Genomic DNA, 12984 nt, shown 5'->3' with positions numbered 1-12984 from the left:
TCTTCTCCATTGTCTTTGACCTTATTAGTGTACCAGCAAACCCATAGGATCTAAGGGAGCTGTAACATTTGAAGAAATAAACTATTCAGTTTCTTCTTTGGGCTAGTATGAAGCACACGAACAGACTAGGAATACCGTCACTCTAGAAATAACGAGAACAGGGAAAACTGATAATCAGGGGAATAAAGGCAGCTATATCCTAAAGAGTTTTCAAGTCAGCTAAGTCAACATATACATCTGGTAATAATAAACACTGATAAGTCATAAACAAAAAGGGCTTTCTTATTCAGACTCTACATACTACTGGTAACATTAAAATTTACATAAAAACACTAAAACAATATGTATTAAATAGATTTTTATAAATAGTATTTCAAGTTACCAAGAAATTTTTACAAGTTTTATATTTTACTACCTAGTCTTCAAAAGACAAGAAGCTAGTAGCTTTGATTTGACCAAGTTACAAATCTCTTTTCAGAAGTAAGAGAAAACATACTGCCTCGTTTAACGCAAGGCACAAAAAAGATCATCACTGCAAATCATAATGTTTGGGTTCATGATGAAAACAGGAAACAGGCAGGCTACCCAGGTATAATGATGGTTATAGTCTAATGTGCTTCAGGCTCAGCCAAGAATTAAAACCCAGTGAAGAGGGTAAGCAGAATTTACTTGCCTCTACCTTGATACAGAAGGCAACTTTTAATAATACTCCCAGCAACATGTTACATAACCAGTAAACAATCTGATTCAAACCTCATTAGTAACAACATTCTGCCACTGGCTCCCAATGAAATTAAAACTGACTTTGCCAGAGGGGAAAGAAATGTAGCACGTACCAATCTACCCATTTTTGTGGCGCCTAACCCTGTGAACCAGACAAGTAGATAATTCCACCAAATCTGCACAGAACCTACAAAAATATTTTACTCTTTTCCTTTCCAGTTCACTGTTCTCTTAACTATATCATTGGATACATTTAAAATCTAAGAAGAAAGTCAGCGGGAAGGTTCATCTAACTTTTATAGTCTATTTCAACTATGATCTGAAAAATGGAGGCATAAATGACAGATGGATTTTATTAACAAAAATAAATAGGTACAGTTTATGTGATAAAAGCAGCTATGTGAAAGGAAAGGCACACTGAGGGAGCAGCAAGGTAGAGAGAGGGAAGAAAGGAGGATGCTACAGAGACAATCATGCAAAAGTTAAATTTAAAAAATCTAAACATAATCAACACAACTCTCATGAAAGTTACACTTTAAACTTGTTTCTTAACTGTTTTGTATTTCTGTAATCTTGGATTTATCTTAGAGGGGGGGTAAAAGTTACCAAAGTACCAATAAGAGGAAGAATATAAAATAATTGGTTTAGATCTATATGTGTACATGTGTTAGCTGAACATACAGTCATGTCCAACTCTTTGCAAACTATGGACTGTATAGCCCACCAGGCTCCTCTGTCAATGGAATTCTCCAGGCAAGAATACTGGAGTGTGTAGCCATTCCCTTCTCCAGGAGATCTTCCTGACCCAGGGATCGAACCCAGGTCTCCCACATTGTAGGCAGATTCTTTACCATCTGAGCCACCTGGGAAGCCCTTAAAACTATTTAAAAAAAAAAAAAAAAAAAAACTTCTTATTTGGAACACACTCATAAAAGTATTCAGATCCATAATGTTCACATTGTCTCTAGCTTTTGTCTTCCACAACACTGGCACCTAGGAACAATTTTAAACTGCTTGGCAAGTTACTAATTTATTGGGACTAAGGTTTTCAACCATTTAGCTTTCAAATTAAAGTTAAAAAACTAATTCACTGCGGGCAATATGGGAGCTCTAATTTAAGGAAATTTAACTACCCAAGTTTAGAAACAGAATTTTCGAAAGAATTTGAAAACAGCAACTTCAGTATCCCTTCCTCTCAATTTCTGTGAGGCCAAGCCACAACCTCCCACCTATCCAGTCTTTTTGCTAAATAAGAACACTTTGGGGGGGTACTAGGCAACGGGCATGATGTGACAAACCCGACCAAACTTCAAAACTTTTTCCACAGAAAGATAAGGTAAACAAGATACACTTAGCACCACACCCATATAAATGCACGGGCAGCCAGGAATGCTTTTCCCCCTGTCTCTCTCTAGACCTCCAGCTGGTCAGGAAACAATGTCTCTACAATCAAGATAGAGATCTGGCCCAGGGTGTTCAGGCATTCCTCACCTCTGGGCTGGCCTACAGCTCCACTCTCCAATGCCATCCAAACCAGAATTGGAACATTTTGTTAGGAAGTGGGCGAACGTCCAAATACCCGACTATCCTCGCCCCAGTTCTTTTTTGCAACCAAAATCTGTTTTGGCTACTGAGCATGCTCCGACTTAAGACAGGCGCCACATGGGAGTTTTCAAAGCTTAGGCTCCAAACTCCACGTAATAATAGCAGCTGAAAGGGGAAGAGAGGAAAAGAGGGAGAGCATGGGGAGGGGGCAGACCGAATATGAATCTGAGCCCTGACACTAGAGTGAAAGACCCCAGCAGGGGTTGAATATGATGAAGGCAAACAGATACTGCTTGTCGTTATCCTTGCTGCAAAAGTTTACACAAAATAGAAGAAATCTTTGCAATGATGGAAACTGGCATGGCAAGTGGCAGAAACCGGGTCTAACTACCAGCTGAGTGCAGCAGCAGGTCACAACTGCCCGGGGTGTAATTCCCACCGGTAAGAGTGGATCCTTATCTTTGAAACACAAAACGACGGCGGCGGCACGGATTCATCAAGCCACTGGACGGTTTTGCAATGCAGCCGACCAAGCTGCTCGGCCGAGCTCGGCAGTCCCACCAGGGGTGTGTGTTGAGGGTGGCGCTCGCATAAGGGAGGGCAAACCGCTCCCCCGGACAGAAGTGGGGCCGGGGATCCCCGCGAGGGCGTCCTGAACGCCTCCCGCCACAGTCCGGGTGGTAACGGCGGAGCCCGGACGAGGGCCAGCGTCGGCCCCGCCTCGGGACGCCCCCGGGGCAGACAAGGCCTCCGCAGCCGGACGGGCCGCACCATCGCCGCCCGCCTGGACCCCGGCAGGCCGGGTCCCGGCCTACCTCCCGCCCCGCAGGCCCGGGTGATTTCCGCTCCGCCCGCCCCCGCCTCGGCCCGAGTCCGGCCGCTAGGGCAGAACCGCGTCCGGGCAAAGCCTGCAGCCCACGGTCCCACTCACTGGCCCGCCCGTCCCGAGGCCCCACATTCACTCACGGGCCGGCGGCGCGCGCTCTCCCGGCGCCGTCGCTGCGCTTCTCCTCAGCGCAACTTTATTAGCAGCTCGGCAGCGGGACACGCGCACGGCGCCCGCTCGTCCAGGACCCGGATGAAGGAGGGAAGGAGCCGGGGAGGACGCCGCGGGGTCGGCGCATGCGCGCAAGTGGCCGAGTGACCGCTGCGGGACAGACCGAGGGAAGGGCCGACTGGCTCCCGCGGCTGGAGGAAGCCTCCGCGCTTGGCTTGGCGCCCGCAAACTCCAGCTTCCGATCTGCCAGAGTCATCTCGCGCCCATGGCCGGGCCCAGGACTGGCAGTCGGCTAGTTCCCACCGCCACGATAGCCACTAGTAGTCTCCACTAGCCAAATCAACCCACATTATAATAAAATAAAACAATTGTTTTCGACATGGACAGTTGGCGATTTTCCCAGTCCTGTATAAAGTGTAAATAAAAATATCGTCGGATATAACTTTGCTACTGTTAATGATTTGTAATATAAATCTGAGAATCTATGTCAGTACATAGACTTCCCTGGTGGCTCAGACGGTAAAGCGTCTGTCTACAATCTGAGAGACCTGGCTTCGATCCCTGGGTTGGGAAGATTCCTGGAGAAGGAAATGGCAACCCCACTCCAGTACTCTTGCCTTGAAAATCCCATGGATGGAGGAGCTTGGTGCAGGCTACTATCCATGGGGTCGCAAAGAGTCGGGCACGACTGGGCGACTTCACTTCACTTCACCATCTAGGGCATGCAATTTGGAGAGTACTAGTGAAGAAAAACTTTTAAATAATTTTGTTTTTATTTTAAAAGTTCAATGCTGACTTTCCAATAGTCTGGTATAGGTTTGCTTTTAAAAATAAATTAACCTAAATGAAAATCAAAATTGGAGTCATTTTCAAATCCTCTCTCTCATTCTCTAAACCAAACCATCATGAAATCTTACTAACACTACCTTCAAATACATCCCAAATCTGACCAGCAGTGGTGCCCTGAGCCAGGGTCATTCTCACCTGAATTTAAATGGGAAGCAGCTGTTTTGCTCCAGGCTTTTTCCACAGGGAAGAGGCATGGTGAGTGTTGTCCAAGTCTCTGCATTAAGGATAGTCACCTCAAATGTGGACAGAGGCCTGGTGAGGGAATGTAGTGGGCCTGGGTGCCGAACCAGAGAGAGCCTCCTCTGTTCAAAGGGGGCAGCTGCAATTTCACTCTAGCCAACTGTCACCATGGGGAAATGTGGAAATAAGGACCCAGTTTTGGGAGATCTGATTTTTCAAAAACAGCTGGAAATCTGGACTTCAATACAAAATCTCATTTTTATGTATGTAGCAACTTTTTTTTCATTCTTTCTTTTTTCTTTCTTAGACATTCAGGAGGCCAACCCTGTACAAGCCAAGTAAAACAAATCCGTGGTCCTGATTCAGCCTGCTGGCCATCAGTTTGTAATCTCAGGTCTATGTCTTAAAACTCTTTACTACATCATAAAGTTTGTGAAAGTAAAGTCTGTGTACTTTAACTCTTTGTCACACTCACTGATTATTTGCTGTTAATTCAGAAGTTTCCAGCCCTTGGAAAGCACATATTTCTGGAGCCTGCATGGCTTTACAACTCCCAAAAGTGCCCATAACCCTGCCTTGGAGGATCTTTTTTTTAAATTTCCCCAGAACTAATGTTTGCAGAGAGGTTTGTTGAACATTATAAGACATAAAAATGTGGTTTAAATATTTTGTACACTTCAGCCACTCCTCCCTTCAAACAGGCAGTAAAATCCTTGCCAAAACCAACTCTTTGCTGTCTTGTAGTCACTGCACATATGTAAAGAACAATTTGTGATTACAGGATTCCTTTCACAATCTCAGGTTAATCTCAAAGCCAACAGTTTTGCTTCCTGATCTGTGTGTCCAAATACTGATCAAATCAACCAGAGACTCAAACTTCTCCAAATTGCTGTGTAGGCTCAGCTTAGGTCTTAAATAGAAAGAGATATTAACATAGAATACAGGAAGAGAAACTCCTCCCAAAGGACAAGACAGCACTCAGCATTCAAAGGGTATAAAAAAATCAGATCATTAAAGATCTATATAGTCAAAAAGACTATCAGATGGCAAATGAACAGGCCTGTCAGAGCCATAGGAAAGGAATAAGGAAGTCCCTGTTTTGGGGACAGGGACTAAAAGCAAATGTAGAACAGGACAACCTGAACAGATAGAATAGTTGGTGGGGCATCAAAAGAGACAAACTGCCTTTTCAGTTTAGCGTTCACCTGACCAGAAAGGTCAAACTGAAGCAGCTTCAAAATTCAATTTTGTGTTACTTGTAGAGAAGCTTAATACTGGAAAACTCACACCAGTGCTTCTCAAGAAGGGGTGCCGAAGGCCCCAAGGGAACATTTGACAATATTTGAAAAGAATCTTGGTCATCGCATCTAGGAGGGTGGTGCTGGTGACATCTACTCTGTAGTGGCCAGGGATCTAAACACTCTTATGATACGCAGGACAGTTTTCTTCTACCAAGACTTATCCGGCCCAGGACTTCCCTGATGGTCCAGTGGTTAAAATCCACCTGCCAATGCAGGGGGCACGGGTTCAATCCCTGGCCCCAAAACTAAGATCCCACATGCCACAGAGCAGCTAAGCCCGTGGGACACAACAACAGAGCCAGCGTGCTGGAGCCCACGGGCCCCAACTACTGACCCACGTACCACAGCTGCTGAAGCTTGTGCACCAATGAGAGAAGCCAGCACAGTGAGAAGCCCGAGCACTGCAGCCAAGAGTAGCCTCAGCCCACCGCAGTTAGAGAAAGAAACACACACAGCAACAAAGACAGAGCAGCCAGAAGGAAAGCAAGCAAGCAAGCGAGAATTATCTAGCCCCAAATATCAATCACGCTGAAGTTCACAACCCTGATTTAAGCCCCAGTTTCCTTCTAGCTCTGTTGATGCTTAGGGAGAAAATGAGCCCTTTCTTTGAACTTTTCCAATAACTGTGCTAATTATTCATTTGATGTAAAGAACCAGCTTAAATATTTGGTCACTGACATACTCACACCCTGAATTTTATAAGGAGGTAATTTTTAGGAAATGTGAGAGCATATATGGAACAAGAAGAACTGGAATAAGTTTGTGTGACCCCTCTCGACAGTGTCTGGGAAACAATAAACCTGTCTTTCCAAGTTCTGAAAATTGTATGCTCTTCAATGGACAAATTAGCTCTCCTCCATCCTTAATATTGGAAGCAATGCAGAAGGCAGAGCTAAACTGAGAAAAGTGCTGAAAAGAGTGAAGTTCTAAAGAAATGTTGTGCAAAGACATACCCCAAGATCCCACAGAGAGAAAAACATCATGTTACAATTTTCAAAAGAAACTTCACATTAGTGTTTAACAGAGCAAGCCAAGGTTCTGTGCCAACCAGAGAATACACTAAAGTGACTTTACCCAATATTTGAAAGGATTTTTTTTTCCAGTAAAATTTGAGTGTTCTTGTGTGAAATGAGCCCTTAATATTCCACAGACCCTTTACTATCACAACACAAAATTGAGAATCAATACAAAATGTACTGAAAAAAGGAAAAGGAAAGTAAAAGAGTAATAGCTGCCTCTGCTGGAAGTACAGGAATCTTGCTTCCAGAGACTTTGAAGCTTCAGGAGTGGATATCAGAGACTCCATGAGCCCCGTGGAATGAAGATGCACGTTTTTGTGTAGACAATTCTATACAAATCTGCTGCTGCCAAGGTCTGTAGCTTTCATCAGATTCTCAAAAGGTTTCCTGATCTCCAAATGTTTGCAGATGCCTAAAGCAGTGGTTATTTTATGTGTGGTATAAATTTAATGTGTCCATTTTAAGTTATCTTTTCTTCTTCTCTTTTTTCAGAGCAACATAATTGGGAGATTCCTCTCCAGGGAAGGCTGCTTCATGCAGAGAGGAGAAACCAGGCTTGCCTGTCTCCAGCCATCTGCTACATTAAAGAAGGCCTCCTATGGCTGGAATCCAAAACACGAAATTAAAAGGGTTGCCTGCACCCAGAGTCATAAAACAAAGAGGCTTTCTAAAGTGAGGCTTGGAGTGAACACTCATTTCTTCCTGACTTAAACAGCATCTGTTCCTCTTGACGGCAAACGCCCTCTGAGTTAACTCAACTGACCTCCCCGGTTCTACAGTCTCAGTTTTCATCCTCAGACACATAGTCTCAGATGAGCCAAACCACATGTGCACTCGGCCACAAATCCAGAGCAGCAGGTGAAAATCTGGAAGTGTTATGGTACTGGGGAGAGGGGAAGGAGACACAAACTTCTCCTTCTTCCAAATGCTCTTTAACTGGACAAAATCATAGTGGTGACAACCCTGAAGCTAGCCCTATGTTCCTGGTTTGAACACAGACTGTCTTGCTTACTATGAGTGTGACCTTGCACAAGTTTCTTAGCCAGTCTGTACCTCAGTCTCAGCATCTGTAAGATGCAGATAACAGTAATATCAACTTACAGAGTTATTATTATTTGGATTAAATGAACAGATACTTGTTAGGCTCTTAGGACAGTGCCTGGCACATGGTGTTGTTTCTATTGTTTAGTCAGTGAGTCTTGTCTGAGTCTTTTGCAACCTCATGGACTGCAGCGCACCAGGTTCCTCTGTCCATGGGATTTCCCTGGCAAGAATACTGGAGTGGGTTACCATTTCCCTTTCCAGGGGATCTTCCGACCCGGGGATAAAACTCATGTCTTCCTGCATTGGCAGGTGGATTCTTTAGCACTGAGCTACCAAGGAAGCCCCCTGTTTGGATGGAGTAGTCGGATTAAATCAAGTCATCCTTCCACAATCTGGCATCAAGACTCATCAGTTCTACCTTCAAACCATACTTTACATCTATCCACTTCTCTCCACATCTTCCAGCCACTGATAGTCAGGTTTAATCCCAGTCCAGGTCACTATTATTACTCACCTGGACTATTGGCTGCTTCTATTCAGCCTTGCTCCAGTCCCTTGATCACCCAACAGATACTACACGCTGAAAATGTAAATGCTGAGGTTATGGTAACTCTCAAAGTAAAGCTCTTCAAGGCCATCCCATTGCTTTTAGGATAAACTCCAGACCCTCTACCATGGCCCCTCCCCAAATGATAAGGTCCCTGCCATTACCAACACTCTCACACGAACCTTGCCCACACAGAACCTTCTTTCTGTTCTTCACATGCCACAAGCTGCTTTCCAACTTGGAGCTTTACGGCTGTGCCGTCTTCTGCTTGTGCTCACCTTCCACCTTGGTAACTTATGAAATGCCCTGCCCACCACTCCTCATCTGTCTCACTCCTTCTCTCCAACCTGAATCTCAGCTTAAAGGTCCCTTCCTTACAAAAACTTTCTCTGCCACTCCACTCCACCTGCCCCTCCATCCCAGTGTACATACACTTCCAGAGCATCCAACTCTTTCCCTCATGGGTCTCTCTTCTCACATGTCATGACTTGATCAAAGTTTATGTTCTCCACTGGAATTAAGCTCCTCTTCACAACTGAATCCTCAACACTTACATCAGGCCTGGAGTGCCCTAAACCCTCAATAAACAGTCACTGGATTTTCTGCTTCAAGTTCAGCTTATTTTGATCCTAGTAAAATCACTTTGCTTGCACTTAATTTTTTTTTAATTTCCTAATCAAATTTTAATATGTAACAGGTGTCACTCCCCCACTTCCCAAGCAAAAACTCAGCCCTTGGATTTAGGATTCATTCATTCACTTATTCATTCAGCTTAAATCTTGCTGTAGTACCTACTGTGCCTCCGGCACTGGGCCAAGAACTCAGAATACAAAGGTGGAGTGGTATTTTCTGTCCTGGTGAAGCTCAGTCTCCAGGGGGAATGTTTGTTGGTCTTCTGTCTTAAATTTCCTTGAACATTTGCTGGAAAATCAGAAGCCAGAAAATAAAATCTGTCATTTCAAAGCTATAAGCCCAAGCATTTACAATGGAAGAGATTTTTCATACCTTTGAGGATCTCTTGCGGGACGACCCAGAGGGATGGTATGGGGAGGGAGGAGGGAGGAGGGTTCAGGATGGGGAACACATGTATGCCTGTGGCAGATTCATTTTGATATATGGCAAAACCAATACAATATTGTAAAGTTAAAAAATAAAATTTAAAAAAAAAGAAAGCTCACGCATGTTATAGACCATTCATGTGTGAAAATGAAAAACAAAGACCCTTTTCTGAAATGGAGTTTTTAGTGCTAAGGGTTAAACTATGCAGTTTGATCATTTGAAAAGTTGTTACAGGCAGAGTTGCATCCCTCTAGACTACATATCCTGAAATATTTCATATGAATCTTTTTTAAAAAGAGCTTTATAGTTTTTAAAAATATTGCATGTTTACTAGAAAATTTCAAATTATACAGAAAAGGAATAAAAGAGTAAAAGTTACTTGAAATCACACATGTAGAAATAACCATGGTCAATAAGTTGATGGAACATCTTTCCAGACATCACTTCATGCAATAATAATAATAACATTGTTGCTGTTTAGTCACTAAGTCATATCTGACTCTTTTGCAACCCCAGGGACTATAGCCCGCCAGGCTCCTCTGTCCATAGGATTTTCCAGGGAAGAATACTCAAGTGGGTTGCCATTTCCTTCTCCAGGGGATCTTCCTGACCCAGGGATCAAACCTGCATCTCCTGCATTGGCAGGCTAATTCTTTACCACCGAACCACCAGGGGAGCCCAATAAGAATAGCTAATATTGATCAAACACAGACTTTATACTAAGTACAGGACAATGTGCTTTCTATATTTTACTAAATGTCATAGAAAACTGACAATGTAATTCCTGTTACTAATATTATCAAATTCCTTTTTCTAAATGAAGAAACTAAGGCACAAGCCATTAAGGAATTAGTCATTGTGAATAGACATATTGCTACAGCCCGCTTGGGGTTGCAACTCCCAGAGATGTTTCTGACTCCACCTTGGAGGGTGTGTTTTAAGCGCTGATGTTTGCAAAATGCTTTGTGGATCACTGAAAAGTATAATAGAATTTGGTTGAAATATTTTGTACCTAGGCCCCATTTCTTACTCCTTGAGTTTTGTAATCTCTTGAATATCTTGCACTCTCTGCTTTCCACAACCCTGGCCCTTCTAACTCCTCCCTCCACGCCCCTGTACCACCACCTTTCCCATCACTAAGCTGATGTCAGCTGACCCACTACTCCCAACCCGCCATAACATTCCCATCAACTTAACTCTGCTTTCACAGTAACCTCTGTAGGGAATGGTCCTTCCCACAGGACCTGTCTTTCCTCCCTAGGCCAAGTTAAATGCCTACTTCAGGAGGTCTGTTTGGCCCTCACAGATCTTTATGTTATTCTTGGCCCAGTGAGAGTTGCATAGGAAGGAAGAGATAGGCAATGTAGAGGAGGTGGGAGGTGAGGGATTTCACAGCCACTTTACAATAAAGAAACAGAGTCTCAGAGAAGTGAGGTCAATGTCTGAGTTCATACAGATTGTTCATAATGAAACTAGAATTCAAATCCAGGTGCGTCCAACACCCAAACTCCTGCTCTAAATATTATGCGCACTGCCTGCTCTCTTGACTCACCCCGACAAAATGCTTTTTGTGAATCTTATGATAATAGTCAAGGAATCACAATACTTTCTGAACTGAGCTGGAAAATAATCTCAGTGACTAAATAAAAGAATGAATGAATGATGAATGAATTAACAAACACAGAAATGAATAAATAAATGTGTGGACAGACACAGTTGTAATTTCTAAACTGGATGTGTGTCACTTGGTGGTGGTGAAGTCACCCAGAGCAAGTAGGCCATAAAACTCTGTGTTTATTCTAACAGTCAGGTAAGGGCCCTGAACAAGCTCAAAAGGTCCGAAGTGAATGGAGTTACTGTTCCAACATGTTTATCTTGAAGTGTAGGGAAACCTATTAATTCTGTTTGTATAGTGACTAATGCCTCTGTGGATGTATCATTTACAATATGGTGGCATTACTAATGTGCCACATTAAAGGTGATTTGAACTGATGAATCAAATCAGTTAAGCTCCTCTAAGTCAACTCTGGCCACCCGAATCATGGCGTGTAATGTTTCCATTGCAGAGAGGAGCTGCGCTAAGCAGTCCAAGTGGGTTGATCTCATCTGTGTTGCTTCCACAAACCTGTTTTGGTAAGAATGCTATCGTACTGTGTGCTGAAATCAGAGTTCAAACAATTTAAAAAATGAGGTAAGAAGTCAACCAATTTGCCTGCATTGAATGTATCATGGATGGGGTAGTGGGATCCCCCTGCCACATCATTCTGCCAAAAATGATGTCTGAGCTCCCATGTGGTCCTGGCTGTGATGTCTCTGGGGTCTGAGCAAAAGCCATCTGGGAATGCTTCTGGTTTCCAGAACCACGGGAAAGAAGTCTATTTATCATATGGGTTAAAATATTTATCTTATTTTCTTATGATTACTGGATGAGTTTCTATTAATATTATATACAGGCACTATAATGGTAAGGGAATGGTCCCAAATGTTCCTCTATATTTTTCATGAAAAATAAGGATATTCGGAGATAAAGATAGTGGAAAAGAACATTCGCCTCTCTCCTTGACCTTCCCTCCATATTTCTTCATTCAGTCAGTTGTCTATTTTGATCTCTGACTTTATGACTGAAACCACCTTTCTCATTCATTTATTCACTCAACAAACATTTGTGACGGGCTTGTTATGTGCCAGGCCTTGGGCCAGATGTTGGGAATGACTTAGAGTGCAAAACCAGACAGGGCCCCTGCTCACATGGACTGCAATCAAGGTAGGTAGACAGGCTTACATGGCTCCCTCTCCAATCCACTTATATAAGGTGGACCCAAAACACCCTTTTATTCTGATCAGCATTGCCTGAACTAAACTTTTAAACTGCAATTTTTTTTTCTTTCTCTCCCTCTACATATCACATCATTACACAGCTGGGATTCATTGTTGAGGTCTATGAGCAATCTCATGGACATGGATACACTCTCACTTTGCTTGTTTTTTTTGGTTTTGCAGCACTGACATAACCACAAACAAATTGGAGTAACAAGAGGCACCCAGACCTCCAGGCACCCGTATCTGCATTGACTCCTGAGAGGTTCAGCACCTGGGGTGCTGGTGATTAGCATTGAGTCACAAACAGGCCATGTCCTCATGGTCTATGCTCTGTCACCTTAAGGACCCCAGCAGTTTTGGAGCTACTAGGATGCCACGAACAACTCGAGCAGCAGGCTAATGTGCCACAGCTTTCTGAGCATGAGAAAAAGACACTAGACACAAGTTTTTGTGCCGGTGGTTCTTAACTTCTGCCTCTAGAGATGCCTGACAAGCTTAACAAGGAAGCAGAGATTTTTCTTTCTCTACTCACCACACTTCGAGGATGAACACATACAGAGAAAACTATTCCTCATCCTCATGGTCACTAGATCTGTTCCTACTCCTTAAAACTGAAAGGAAGAGATGGACATGAGTCACCAGTGATAAAAAGAGGCATACTCCAAGGCTATGTGGCATGTGGTGTGGCAAGGATGTGGTTTCCTTAGCCATAAAGTCACTGTGGTCTCCGAGCTACCGAGGCTGGGTTGTCCAGCAGTCTCCTAGAACAATAGCTCAGGGCGTGCCTGCGGACCGAGCCAGCCCTAGAGTGACCGACCCTCCTTTTCTTTTCTCCCTTTTCCAGAATTCCTGGTAGTTAGACTTCTTAAGAGAAACTACCATATCTGCCATCACCCAGAA

At 43.5% G+C, this 12984-nt stretch overlaps 1 protein-coding gene across 5 annotated transcripts in view; it reads right to left on the bottom strand.

The window, feature by feature from the left end:
• The window catches only part of SMAD5 (SMAD family member 5), a 114446-nt gene that overhangs the window by 59172 nt on the left and 42290 nt on the right, over positions 1–12984 (bottom strand). Inside the window, exon 2 of one of the 5 annotated variants that reach the window (XM_055554411.1) lies at positions 8997–9126. The exons of 1 other annotated variant lie outside the window; for it this stretch is intronic. The gene's annotated coding sequence lies outside the window, so the exon portion shown is untranslated. Of the gene's footprint in view, positions 1–2214; positions 2376–3234; positions 3601–8996; positions 9127–12984 lie in introns of those variants that run through there. 3 more of the 5 variants (XM_055554412.1, XM_055554407.1, XM_055554410.1) reach the window with 3 other exon arrangements.

The sequence above is a fragment of the Bubalus kerabau genome, chromosome 1 (genome assembly GCF_029407905.1).
Source record: "Bubalus kerabau isolate K-KA32 ecotype Philippines breed swamp buffalo chromosome 1, PCC_UOA_SB_1v2, whole genome shotgun sequence".
Classification (NCBI taxonomy): Eukaryota; Metazoa; Chordata; class Mammalia; order Artiodactyla; family Bovidae; genus Bubalus; species Bubalus kerabau.
The sequence above is the reverse complement of the archived record's forward strand: the minus strand, read 5'-3'. Positions and strand labels throughout refer to the sequence as shown.